The sequence below is a fragment of the Thalia democratica genome, unplaced genomic scaffold (assembly GCF_965202585.1).
Source record: "Thalia democratica unplaced genomic scaffold, ktThaDemo2.hap1.1 HAP1_SCAFFOLD_459, whole genome shotgun sequence".
Lineage (NCBI taxonomy): Eukaryota > Metazoa > Chordata > Thaliacea > Salpida > Salpidae > Thalia > Thalia democratica.
Window position 1 is genome coordinate 49,615 of NW_028139510.1, and position 12,170 is coordinate 61,784.

A 12,170-nucleotide genomic window follows, 5' to 3' on the forward strand; every position below is an offset into this window, starting at 1 on the left:
TGTGTTTGTACTAAAATGTTTACTTTTTCATAATTTAACTTGATCATCATATAATGTATTATTTTTTAATACTTTTAGTTACTAAGGATGAATATCTGAATATATATATATATATATATTTTTTTGTAAATTTGCTATTTGAAAAAATTAGCTTCTAAAATAAAACTAACAAAATTTTACATTAAATATGATTAATATTTTTACATAGTTTAATAAGTTTATAATAATTTTTTTATTATAAAGCTATTTTAATTCTTTTTTTACATTAAAAACTAAATAGTAAACTTAGTTGATTGTTTTTAACTTCGTAACCCACAAACTTATATTATTTGTATTATCAACTTTAATTTGTATGAAACTATTTTTTTTTAGGAATATTTTCGGTGGAACATTTAGGAAAAAGAGTCTTCCATTTTTTGCACATCAAAAAACAAGTTATTCCCATTAGGCAAAATTACTTAGTGTTTATTTATTTTGTATTAATTTATTTACAATGCAATCTATCTAGGCTATTTATGACTTTTGTGTTGGAATGTTATTGTGTGTTTTAGTAAATTTGAAAATTTTAAAGAATTTTATATAAGTTTTAAACAATATAAGCCTTTATTACAATTTCATACGAAAACAGAGATTAATGTTAAATAAATTAAAATTTTTAACACACAAACTTTTATTCAGCATCAAATTAAGCACAAGTTTAATTATTTTACAACTAGTTTTCTTATTTAATCAATTTTTATTGTGTTTTAGATTTATTTCAACATATTGTTTTTAAAGAACTATAAATGACTTCAAATTAAAACATTCTTGAAACTACTCAAAGTATTTATTTCAAAAGCCTTAGTCATTTTTTGTGTTTGTTACACGTTTTTAACTGCCTTATTTTAAATAAAGTAAACTACCGACTGGATCTTAGTAGATAAAACAAAATAAACAATAAATTTTAGTAAAAACTTTCATAATTATTTGAAAACATTTATGCTTTAAGAAAAAAATTAATTTGTACAATGCACAAGTTTTTATGTAGTAGTGGGTTGTTTTTTAAGTGTTTGTTTAAATAGTGATAAAAATAACTGTGGAACTCAGACAAGGGTTTATTAATTTTCACAATAGCTCACTTGGAAGAAATTGTTAAAGTAACTGCTCACTTTGTTAGACATCGCCCATTTACTAGTTAATTACCTACATAACTTTTCGCCCCTTACTAACACTACTTGTTGTCCCCACATTTCTAAGATCGCCCCTATGTAATCCACTTTGATTAGTAAACAGGTCAAATATGCACGAAGACTCTTTAGCACGAGAATAAAAATAACAATAAAAAGATAAATAGATTAATATAAGCTTCCGACCAAGAGTTAGGGGTGACAGTGATAGTAGAAAAAAAAGATAAGTTATAAAAACAAATTACCGACTAAGGGTAAGGTTTGGGGTATGGGTGATAGCAAAAATATAAAATGAAATAAAAAAATTAACAAGAAAAACACATGATACATGTGTCAAAACTTCATATCCAGCATTAAACTAATTGATTGAAGATGAAACAGGCTTTTTTTTTTGAAGCAGGTACCAAAAAGTAGGAAATAATAAGATTGAAAGTAGTTTAAAGGCTAAAATTAAGATTGTAAAATGTATATGCAATGAAAGACATTCAAAAGAGAAGTAGGTCATTTAATTGTAGTAACTTGAAACTCTGCTGTTCTGTCTTTTTGGTTGTAATTTGCTACAACTGAAAAACGGTAATCTAATCCCAGAAAACGTTTATTGATTTATAGAAAAAAAACAGAATATTATTTATATTTTAAATCACATGTGGTGAAGTCATATGACAGATAACAAATTAATCAGATTTAAATGGTAAAACAATTAAATTAAAAAACTAATAAGGAGTTTTAAAAAACTTAAAATACTTTTGTTTTTTAGAATATCTATTTAAATTTTTTTTTACAAACCGTAAGACACAAAAGTACATATAGGAACAGAGAGTTTTATTTAAATAACACTTAAGCATTGTGATGAAACTTAGCTTTAAGCAGTTTCGCCCATGCAGTTTTTTTGGACAACGATTGAATAAAATGTATTGTCAAACTATTGTCGATTGTCTAAATCAGGGTTTCCGAAAGTGGGCCAAGTAGCAATCTTGAAGGCCATTTTAGAAACTTAAGGAACCATAAGCAGCAATGGGGGCCATGAGGATACAACTTGAAACTTACACTAGATATTCTGAGTTGATAATGAAGAGCAAAAATAAAAAAGTCTTAGGCGTTTTTAATGGTAACTTTAAAATTTATACTACACATTATAGAAAAGTTTAATTTTTCTATCTGAATATCAAGCTATTTTTCACTTGTTTTTCTTTGTTAAAGTTGACACGTTTCTTAAAAATCATTCACGTTCGCAATTTAAATTTAAACAAAAATTATCTCAAACGAATTATTGTATTTTGTAGAGCTGAGATCAATTGTTTTTATTTAATATTAAGGTCAATAAGTTTTTTTTATCCATCTGAAAAACTAGCTAACTTTTTTAACTTTTATTTAATGTCAAGATTAATAATCAGCTTAATACAGTTGTTAGTTTAATTTTTTTTAAATAATTTTCTTATTAATACGTCAAAATATAATAAATTAGCTCAAAGAAAAAACAGGAAAGATTTATTAACAAGAAAAGTTTCAATAAGTTACAATTAATATTTTTAAAATGTAGTTGTACAAAATTTTTAAAACTTTGTTTCGTTTTTTGTGCGTCTTAGCAATTTATTTTGCATTTTAGTTTTTTAGATTAAATCAAAGCCACCTTTATACTAATTTCTATTGAAAGTTTAAAAATAAAACAGGCAAATACTTTATAACTTTGATGATTTTTTTCTATCTTACTTATAAACAACTACTAAATAGCAGTAAAGAATTTTCAATGTTTAGTTATGGGTTTTATTTATTTGTTTAAAGCTTATCCTTATGAAAAAGTTTCATCACTTAAAATGAATTTTTGTAACAAACATTAACACATCCGCCCTCAAATAAAATGTTTTTGAATCTTTTACTTAAATAAAACATAGTGACTACTTACCTTTGCGCAAGCTAGATAAACTACTTAACAGTATACTAGCAAGTTGTAATACTAATGTCCTATGTTAGTTTAACGGGCCTGATGAGGTTTTATTGTGTTGGAGTTGATTATGAAGTTATTTTAACATATTAGCAAGAGTTTGTCAACTTCCTTATAACACATTAAACTCAATAAGAGAGTCAAACCAGCTGTTATTCTATTTTATTAACAAAAGTACGAACATAAATACGAAATATTAAACAAAGATCAAACAGAATTTATTCCAAACTAAAATTCATTATACCTTGAAAGAGAAACTTGATAAAATCCTCATCAGACAACATAATCATTCTACAACGAACATACTTTTCCCATGAACAAAGTTTGAGTTTTGTACAAAACCATTAACGCGAACGTATGATCCTCAACAAACGGAATCGGTTCAGGTCTGACTTGACACTAATCTCCCATCTCCGACGCTGTTGCTGCAGCAGCTCCAATTCCTGCTTCGTTCACTTCAACGAAGGCTTTGTGGGTCACTTCGGACACGTAAAGTCGACGATCTGGTTGCAAAGCGTTCTCGGATGTCGAGCTGAAGTGATATCTAGCTGAAGTTTGCCGCCTTCTTCATCAAAAGCGTCTTCTACTCCCAACAAACTCAGGCAACCTTCCGAGCTTGCGTCGCGTTCAATTTTGAATTCATGCAGTTTTAAATCAATATGCTGGTAATTAAATTTGCTTTAAGATCTTCAGTTGTTTTGGCATCTTGTCTTTGCATAACGTCATTCAAACCGAATAGCTTATCAGGCAAAATCATCATCCTCAAAATCGAGTTTCACACACTCTTTCGCAAGACAATACTCATAGTCGTCAAGTTTTCCCATCATTTTAAGGTTAGAGGGTTGCTTTTCTTCTGCACAACAGAACTTAGAATATTTGATTATCTTTGAATTGAACTTTTTTTCGAGATACCAATCACCTTTTGATACAACTGACTAGCACACATGCAGTGTCAGGGATCAATTTAAAAAACGTGTTTTCAATTTTACTATCTGTACTATCTGAAACCCATTTGTTAATTTTTTTCTTTACCCCTTCGCGTCTTTCTCATAGTCTAAATTCTGCATTTGGCACTTGAAAGCAGTTTCCATTTCACGTTTGTACTTGGGGGTGATCTGAAAAGCTTCCGAAGGACAGACGGAGTTGGCAACTTTAAGCTACTGGCATGATAACTGGGTAGTTGTGGTTTAAGCTTTTCGAGAATGTTATTTTCTTTAACAAAACCCAACGCCTTTCCTGGCTGCTCCTTGGTTTTCTAACATTCTAACAGTAGCATGGAAAGAGCAAGTGAAATACTTAGCGGTGAAAATTTAAATATAAATTCACAGAACTTGTTGAAGAGATTGACATCAAACGAATCGATGTTCATGTTGAATTAAATAACTACTAATTTTCCACTCTGAAACCGTTTATATTATTAAATATTTGTTAAATCTAGTTGTACAGCTAAATAAACACTTTTAGTAAATACTAGTTCTTTATGTTTTAGTTGTGGTTGAGTTTAAAATTAATTTATTTTTCACAGCTTTAACATAAGGTCCAAACCACAATTTATTATACTTTAGTTAAAAGCCATGATAAGAAGCCTTTTAAAATAAAGTTAAAAGTTTTCATAGCTATTTTAGGCTGCATTATGTTTCATTTTTAAAATTTTAGATTTATTACCTTAAATTAAAAGCTTTTAAGTGACTAAATTTTCAACTTTTTTGTTTCAAACAAATCATAATACATCAAGCTAACTTAAAAATAAACTCATAAAATTTGTTTATAGTTAATAAATGTAAAATAGGTGTAAAATAACTATCACCGGACAAAAAAAATTGTTTTATCTTAAAATCTACATCATTAACATAACTTTAGTACTCATTGTATAATTTTTAGAAAAGTAACATCACAAGTACTGTGTAAAGCAAATTTGTTGCTCGTATTAATTAAAATAAGTCGTTTATATAAAACTACTAAAATTAATTTGTAAACAGGAAAATTAGATTGTTATATGTGGAAAACTTAAGTATTTTTTAAATATACCACAACTTTACTTTTGATGCAATTTTTATTATGATTTTTATAAATTTACTTCAGTTGTTATTTTTTGAATTTGTTGCTGTTCATTTCATTACAACACTTTTTACCAAAAAATATATTTTAAAAACTTTACAACAATTCTAATAAGTATTATTTATATTTTTTAAAAGCTATGTTGTAAGCTACTAAATCATTTAGAAAACACTGATGTCCAATAACTAACACGTTTATTGCTACATGCTTAAACAAGCAACTACTTACATCAAACCTTTTGATATGCAGTATTAAACATTGCTTACATAGTTTTAGTTTTTTCTTTTAAAAAATAGTTTCAATTCAGATAATTCTAATAAATATATTAACAAAAAATTGAGGTATTTAATTTTCTTATAGTTGATTCTTGCAGGTGTTAATATAAGCTTAGCTTAAGTACATTTCTGTTCAATAAACTATAGAACAAAAAAAAAAACTGCGCTTTAGTGCTACCTAAAAAAATCAAATAAATAACATTGAAAGTAAAAACATAGAAACTATTTGTATAGTATAACATATAAAATTTCATGCTGATTTCTAACTACTACTAAAAACTATTCAAATTTAAGCATTAAACTAAAACTTTTTTAGAAGGGAAAAAATAATATATCAATTTTATATGGATTACCATAAATTAAATTCTTAGAGTATTTTTTAGGTTAAGTATATCTATCTAGTAAACTAAAAAAAAAGTTTGAAAAAAGTTTATGTTAGATAGCTAAGAGTAAGGTCGTACACCGCGGGCAAAGCGATCTTTAGTGTTTAGAAGAAAGCAAATAAATTACAAGTAGAAACATTAAACAAAGTTGAAAGTTTCCAAATTTAAAACTTAGTGCTAATTTCCAACTACCACTAAACTACTGTTTAAACTAAGCAGTAAAATAAAATTACTTTCTCAATAATAAAGAATGATATTTAAATTTTATCTAAATTACAACAAACAATTTTCTTAGCTATTATGTTCTTAGCTTACTGAAAATTAAGTAGCTAAGAGCAATATTGCACACCGCACTTTAGTTCTAGCTGAAGAAATATTATAAGTAGAAATTTTATAAAAGTTAAAATTTTTTAGTTTTCTTAATTTCGTGCTAATTTCCAAATACTACTAATAAGTAGTTTTCTTGCTAATTTACCTATATCCCAGATTTTATCTTAGCTTCCGTACCTCGGAACAGTAAGCTTTTTTCGTACATTTTGCTTCGCGAAAAAGCACAAAGATTTTTTCGTGCACCAGGTCTTAGGACCAAAAAATGTTAAGCTTTTTTTTTGTCGTTCAATATAGTATAACATAGCTAACTCCAGTTTTTTTTTACTGAGGCTAGTTTTCATTTAATTTCTATCTGAAAATTTTCTTACATAGCAAAAATCTTTAAAAAACATTTGAGCATTTTTATACTAAATACTTTAAATAATAATCTTAGTATTATTTTTAGCATACCACAGTAGAACTGATTAAACAAATACTTCATTATAATTATACAGTATTCATTTAAAGGTTTATCTTAAAATTTTTCACCTAAATCTGACCGCCTGATTTAAAACTTCCTTCTCTGTTTTAAAAAATATTTGTAGAAGTTTTTCACGATGCCACAGCTAGCTATTGTTTAGCTCTTCGTCAAACTAAAATTGTAACTTTAATTTATACAGGGTTTTATGTAGGGATCTATTGTTAAAGTTCAAGTAAAAAGAACGATTGTTCAAGCTATTCACATTTCTTTTAGCAATAATGTATTCGAGTATATTCAAAATTATGTTCACATAAAAATATTCAAAAAACTGCTTTATATATTTACAAAGTAGTGAATTTCACGGAAACGTCAAAAACCACGACAAAATTTTTCATGAAAATTTATTTCCGAGTAACATAAGAGTTATTTTTTTACAACTGGCAAAAAAGTGGAGCGTTTGGAAGGCTGCATAATTAAACAGATTGCAATGTTACATAACCGTCAGCTGCAGTTTGTGGGTTTAAGTTGCGCGGGATCGCGTTCGAATCGACAATTCGGTCGTCGTCTACGTCATCTACCGCGTCATAGTTCCAATGACCCACGTCATCACTGTCTTGAGACACGTCATCGCTGTCAGGGCGCGCCTCCGCGTCCCTTAGCCCCGAAGAGTAGAACCTCTTCTCGGGCCATGCGAGGTTTGGATGGTCAATCGTGCCATCTGCGTCATAACCATCTCGAGACACGTCATCGTTATCTTGAGACACGTCATCACTATCTAGAGGCGCTTCACGACGTCATACTTTATTGAGGCTGGCTTTTTGGCTTGAAACGTAATCGAGTTAGTAAAAGGTTTAGAAAATATATAAAAAAAGTTTATTTGGAAAATATTACAAAACTGCGATTATATTTCAAGCGTGTAACTTACTTTAAAATTTCTTAACACACACCAGGGTTTCCCAAAAATGGGACATTTGGCCCCTTTGGTGGCAATAAGCAGCAAATGAGCAAATGGGACATATGAGTTCAAAATTTTAAAACTAACTAGCTTACTTATGAAGCTTTTCATAAACTAGATATTCTTGATTTGAAGTTTTGCTCGTTTGAAAATCAAAAAAAAGAATGCTAAGGCGCAGGGACGTAGCTAGCTCAAAAAAGTTACGAATCTACAAAAATTTAAACATATGAAAACACGCGTGATAACGTCCTAGCGGGAACACAGCTACCTCTAATGTTATTGAATTTAATCTGAAACTCTGCAGTTATGTTAAGACATTAAAAATGGAATGTTGAAGTAAGAGTCATAAGTGTATACAAGGCAATTTATTTTGCTCCACTCCACACCCCCTATGACTCTTTATGTGTTGCCACTTCTGCAAACCCAGAAAACATTCATAAAAAATAAGTATAAAAAAACCACAATTTAACTCAAAAACATTTATATTTCATTAAATCAAACATTATACGTAGTCAATAGTAACAACAAGTTATGCAAATTTTTTGTAACATAAATTGTATGATTTTGATTTTTGAAGCTACAGCTTCCATTAGGATCAATTTTGGGGTCGCTTGAGAATTCCACTACTAGATTAGCCAATTAGAGCAAGCTTTTTTTAAGCCTATCAGAGGCTGTTTTAAGAGTAGTAACAGTAGCTTAACAACAACTGATGCTAAGCTGAGAATTGTAAATCATTCATTGAAATAAGAAATAAAATAAATAATAAAAGAAGAATTTAATGAAAAATGTATATTATGATAGATAAAGAAATTAATACATTTTCCTAGTATAATATAGTGATAGTTATAAATTAGCTAGTAATGTCCTAATGAAATTTAAAATAATTTATATTTAAAGTTTTGTATTAAGGTTAAATATATATCATCATTTTTTATTTTGTTTAGTAATATTTAATTTCGTTGAGGTACTTCTTATTATTATTCTTTTGTAGCATTTAAATAGAATGAGTTGGTTGTAATTTACAAAAAATATTAAGTGTACTTTTTGTATTCTAATTTTTAAGTTAGAATGAATTATCAGTGTTATGATTGAAACGCTTTTAAAACATAAAATAATTTTAGCTCTTGTTTTCTACAAGCAACAGAGAAGATAGAAGTTGTATAAGCCCTTCAGGCAATTTTGTTAGAAAAAAACTAACACTAACTTATTAGAAGTTAATAAATTTCTGGAATTTTGTAAATACAGGGAAAATTCTTCAAATAAAACAATAAGACTTCCTCAAACTTCTTTAAAATAGTAAAACAACCTATATACTAAAAACAATATATTGAATAAGCCGTATTTTTGCATTGAAAATGTTCGAAATAAAGGACGAAAGCTTTGCAACTAAAGTGTTTTGGTTATTGTTTCATTAGACAGCTATTTAAGGGCTATTTTTTAGCTTTTTCGTTTTTGAAAATTTTTGTATAGCTTTGTCTAAAACAATAGTTAATTGGATTTGTTTTTGGACCCCAAAGTACGGCTTACCTGTTTTCTTAAAACAACCTATTATTTATTAAATTTTTCTGATCTGTTATTTGTTCTAGTACAACCAACTTCTACATCCAAAAATTTTCCCACCAAATCCCTTGGTATTAAACAATTTTCTGAACCTTCAGGTTCAATCCTTTTAGACTCTTACCTTTCTCCACCTTCTAAAAAATGACTTTGTTGACTTCACCAACTATTTTACCTAAAAAAACACAAACAAAACCCCTTTGTGTTAAACAATTTTCTAATCCTTCAGGTTCAATCCTTTTAAAGTCTTCCTTTTCTCCACATTCTAAAAAAATGGCTTTGTTGACTTCACCAACTATTTTACCTAAAAAAACACAAAAAACCCCTTTGTGTTAAACAATTTTGTAATCCTTCAGGTTCAATCCTTTTAAACTCTTCCCTTTCTTCTACTTCTCCATTTTATTCTTTTTCACCTTTTTCTTATTCACCTTCTTATTCTTCACCTTCTTCAAATCCTTTAATATTGTTGACTTTAGGTGACCAAGTTTTTACAAATAGCTTATTAACCAAAAAACTAAAACCTAAAATAGCTATGGAATTAGTTTTTAAATGTTCAAATTTTCTTTGTAATACTGACATTATAAGCAATGACATATCTAATAAAAAAAATATAATATATAATAATTATGATCATACTCATTATTTTTATAACTGGTCGCAATTTAAAAAAGACAATAAAAAAACATTTATTTGAAAAATATTTTGATCTAAATGATAAAAAGTATGTGGCAAAACTTGTTAAGAAAAAAGTTTTAATTGGTATATATCCAAATACAATAACGCTGTTTAGTAGATTGTTTAAGCCCAAGTGTGGGTCTAACTTCTATATGCAGGTTTTGTTACTAAAGAATTTAAAATTATAAACTTTATTAGTCACAAACCAATTAATTGTTTTTGTAATAGTGTAAATGAGCGTTTATTGTTGTAGAAGATTGAGTGAGACTGATCTTTTTCTATTAAAAAAAAATTGTATGTATTGAAATTATATATAAATAATAATTAAAAGTTTATTATTCACAAATTGTAACATTATTAAGATCATTAACTACATAAAATTATTTAACTTTTGTTTATTTACAGGTTTGTAATTTTTTATATACAAATTAAATAAATTTGTATATTATTTATTAAAGTAAATAATGGCTTCATACAAGAGGGAGAAATAGGATGACAGTGCTCAATTTTTGAAAAAGGACATCATACTTCACATTTATGTTAGTTTCTATTTATATTATATTAAAAAATTATTCTATATGATTGATTGTTATATAAACATTCCTTGCAGTAATTAGATTTTATGTTTATTTCAAATATTTTAAAATAGCAAAATTCAAAAACTTTTAAACTATAAAAGGAACGTTTCCAGAAAGTTTGAGGTACATACGTTTGTATTGGAAACTTTCTACAAAAATTACAATATCTCAAAACTTAAATAAATTTTCAATCATATAAAAACTGCCTTGTAGTTTATACTTGAAGCTTTCTTATAAGCATATAAGAGCCTATTTTATTTTTAGATGGAATTTGAATAGTTGTGCACCCCCAATTCTATGCCTTTGAATCATGGGTAGGTAAGTCAAACAATGTATGTAAGATTTGGGAGAAATAGTTTTCTGTAGCAGTCAGAGAAATTAACAAGATAGGTTTGAATACAATTGTCGGTATGTTTCCAACTCAAATTTAACCATTTTTTAATCTTTGTTTTAACAATTAAAAGTTGCTATATTAATTTTTGTAGCAGTCTGAAAAATCATATATAAGCAATTTTTATCTAAGTTGGTGATCATACTTTTACTGTTTCTGAATTTTATATAATTTAGAACAATGAGTGTAAACATGATATATAATAGAAAAATGTAATTTTTTACAAAACTCAAAGTTTTTTAATTTTACAAAAGTTTTTTGTTATATTTTTACTGTTTCTGATTCTATTTATATGTTTTTGATGAAAACACATGATACTTAAGTTATTTATTATTTATTTAATTTTTCTTTAAATTAATTTAATTATATTTTATTTTATGCAACAAAATTTTGTAAAAAATTTCTAAATCAAGAATAGTATAAATTTTTCAATCTGTCCATCTGATCTTTCAGCTATCAAAAAAGAGATGGTGGCAGAGCTTGTCTTAGGTTTTTCTTTTTAATTAGAACTATTATTAAGATAAAATTGTGTTAATTATAGTTTAATCGTTATTAAATTTCAGTGATAGTTATTTTTTGATTATGTTTTGTTTGTATAATTTTACTTTTTATTTACAAACCAAAAAAAAAAAGATTTTAAATGTGTTAAGTGTGCTACTTAGACAAATTAAGTTTGATCCATGTTTTCAATTTTGTTAACTCAGATAGTTTGTTTTATTAAAATGTGACCAGACTTGCATTAATTTTAACTAGTGTATTAGTTAGATTCAGATTAGCTTTTGTATGTTAGTTTAGAAACAGTTTTTATCAATGATTATTAATACAGTTTTTTTATTAAATATGTAAACATGTCTGCCTTTTTTATTTATTGGTTTTTAATTACAATTTAAAAATGTGAACAGGTTTGACTTTTTTTAGTTATTTTTTTCAATTTTTGATGTTATTTTTGATGAATTTATTAAGTGTCTTAAAAAAAAGTTACTGTTTAAAGCAGTTTTTTATCAATTGCTTTAAAAGTTTCTTTACATTTTAAGTCAACTTTATATCTACAAAAAAAATTATTACTGATGTTTATTTTTCTCTTTATATTTACTAAACTATAGCTACTTAAATTTTTTTTATTTTAAAATTCATTGATTTTTAAATGCTCAACTTTGATTGATTTTAATAATTAAGTAAAACAAACCAATTTCCAACAAATTTATAGTTAATAAAATGCTTTTAAAAGCTTAGTTTTTTATTTTATTATAAAGCCGGATGGTAGTAAACTATATGTAATAGTAACTATTTTTAATAGTGTAAAAGTTAATAGAGTTATTTTTTGCAAAATTTTTCTTTTCAAACAAACTAAAAAATTTATAATATTTTACCAGTTTTTTATTATATTTTTACTGTTTCTT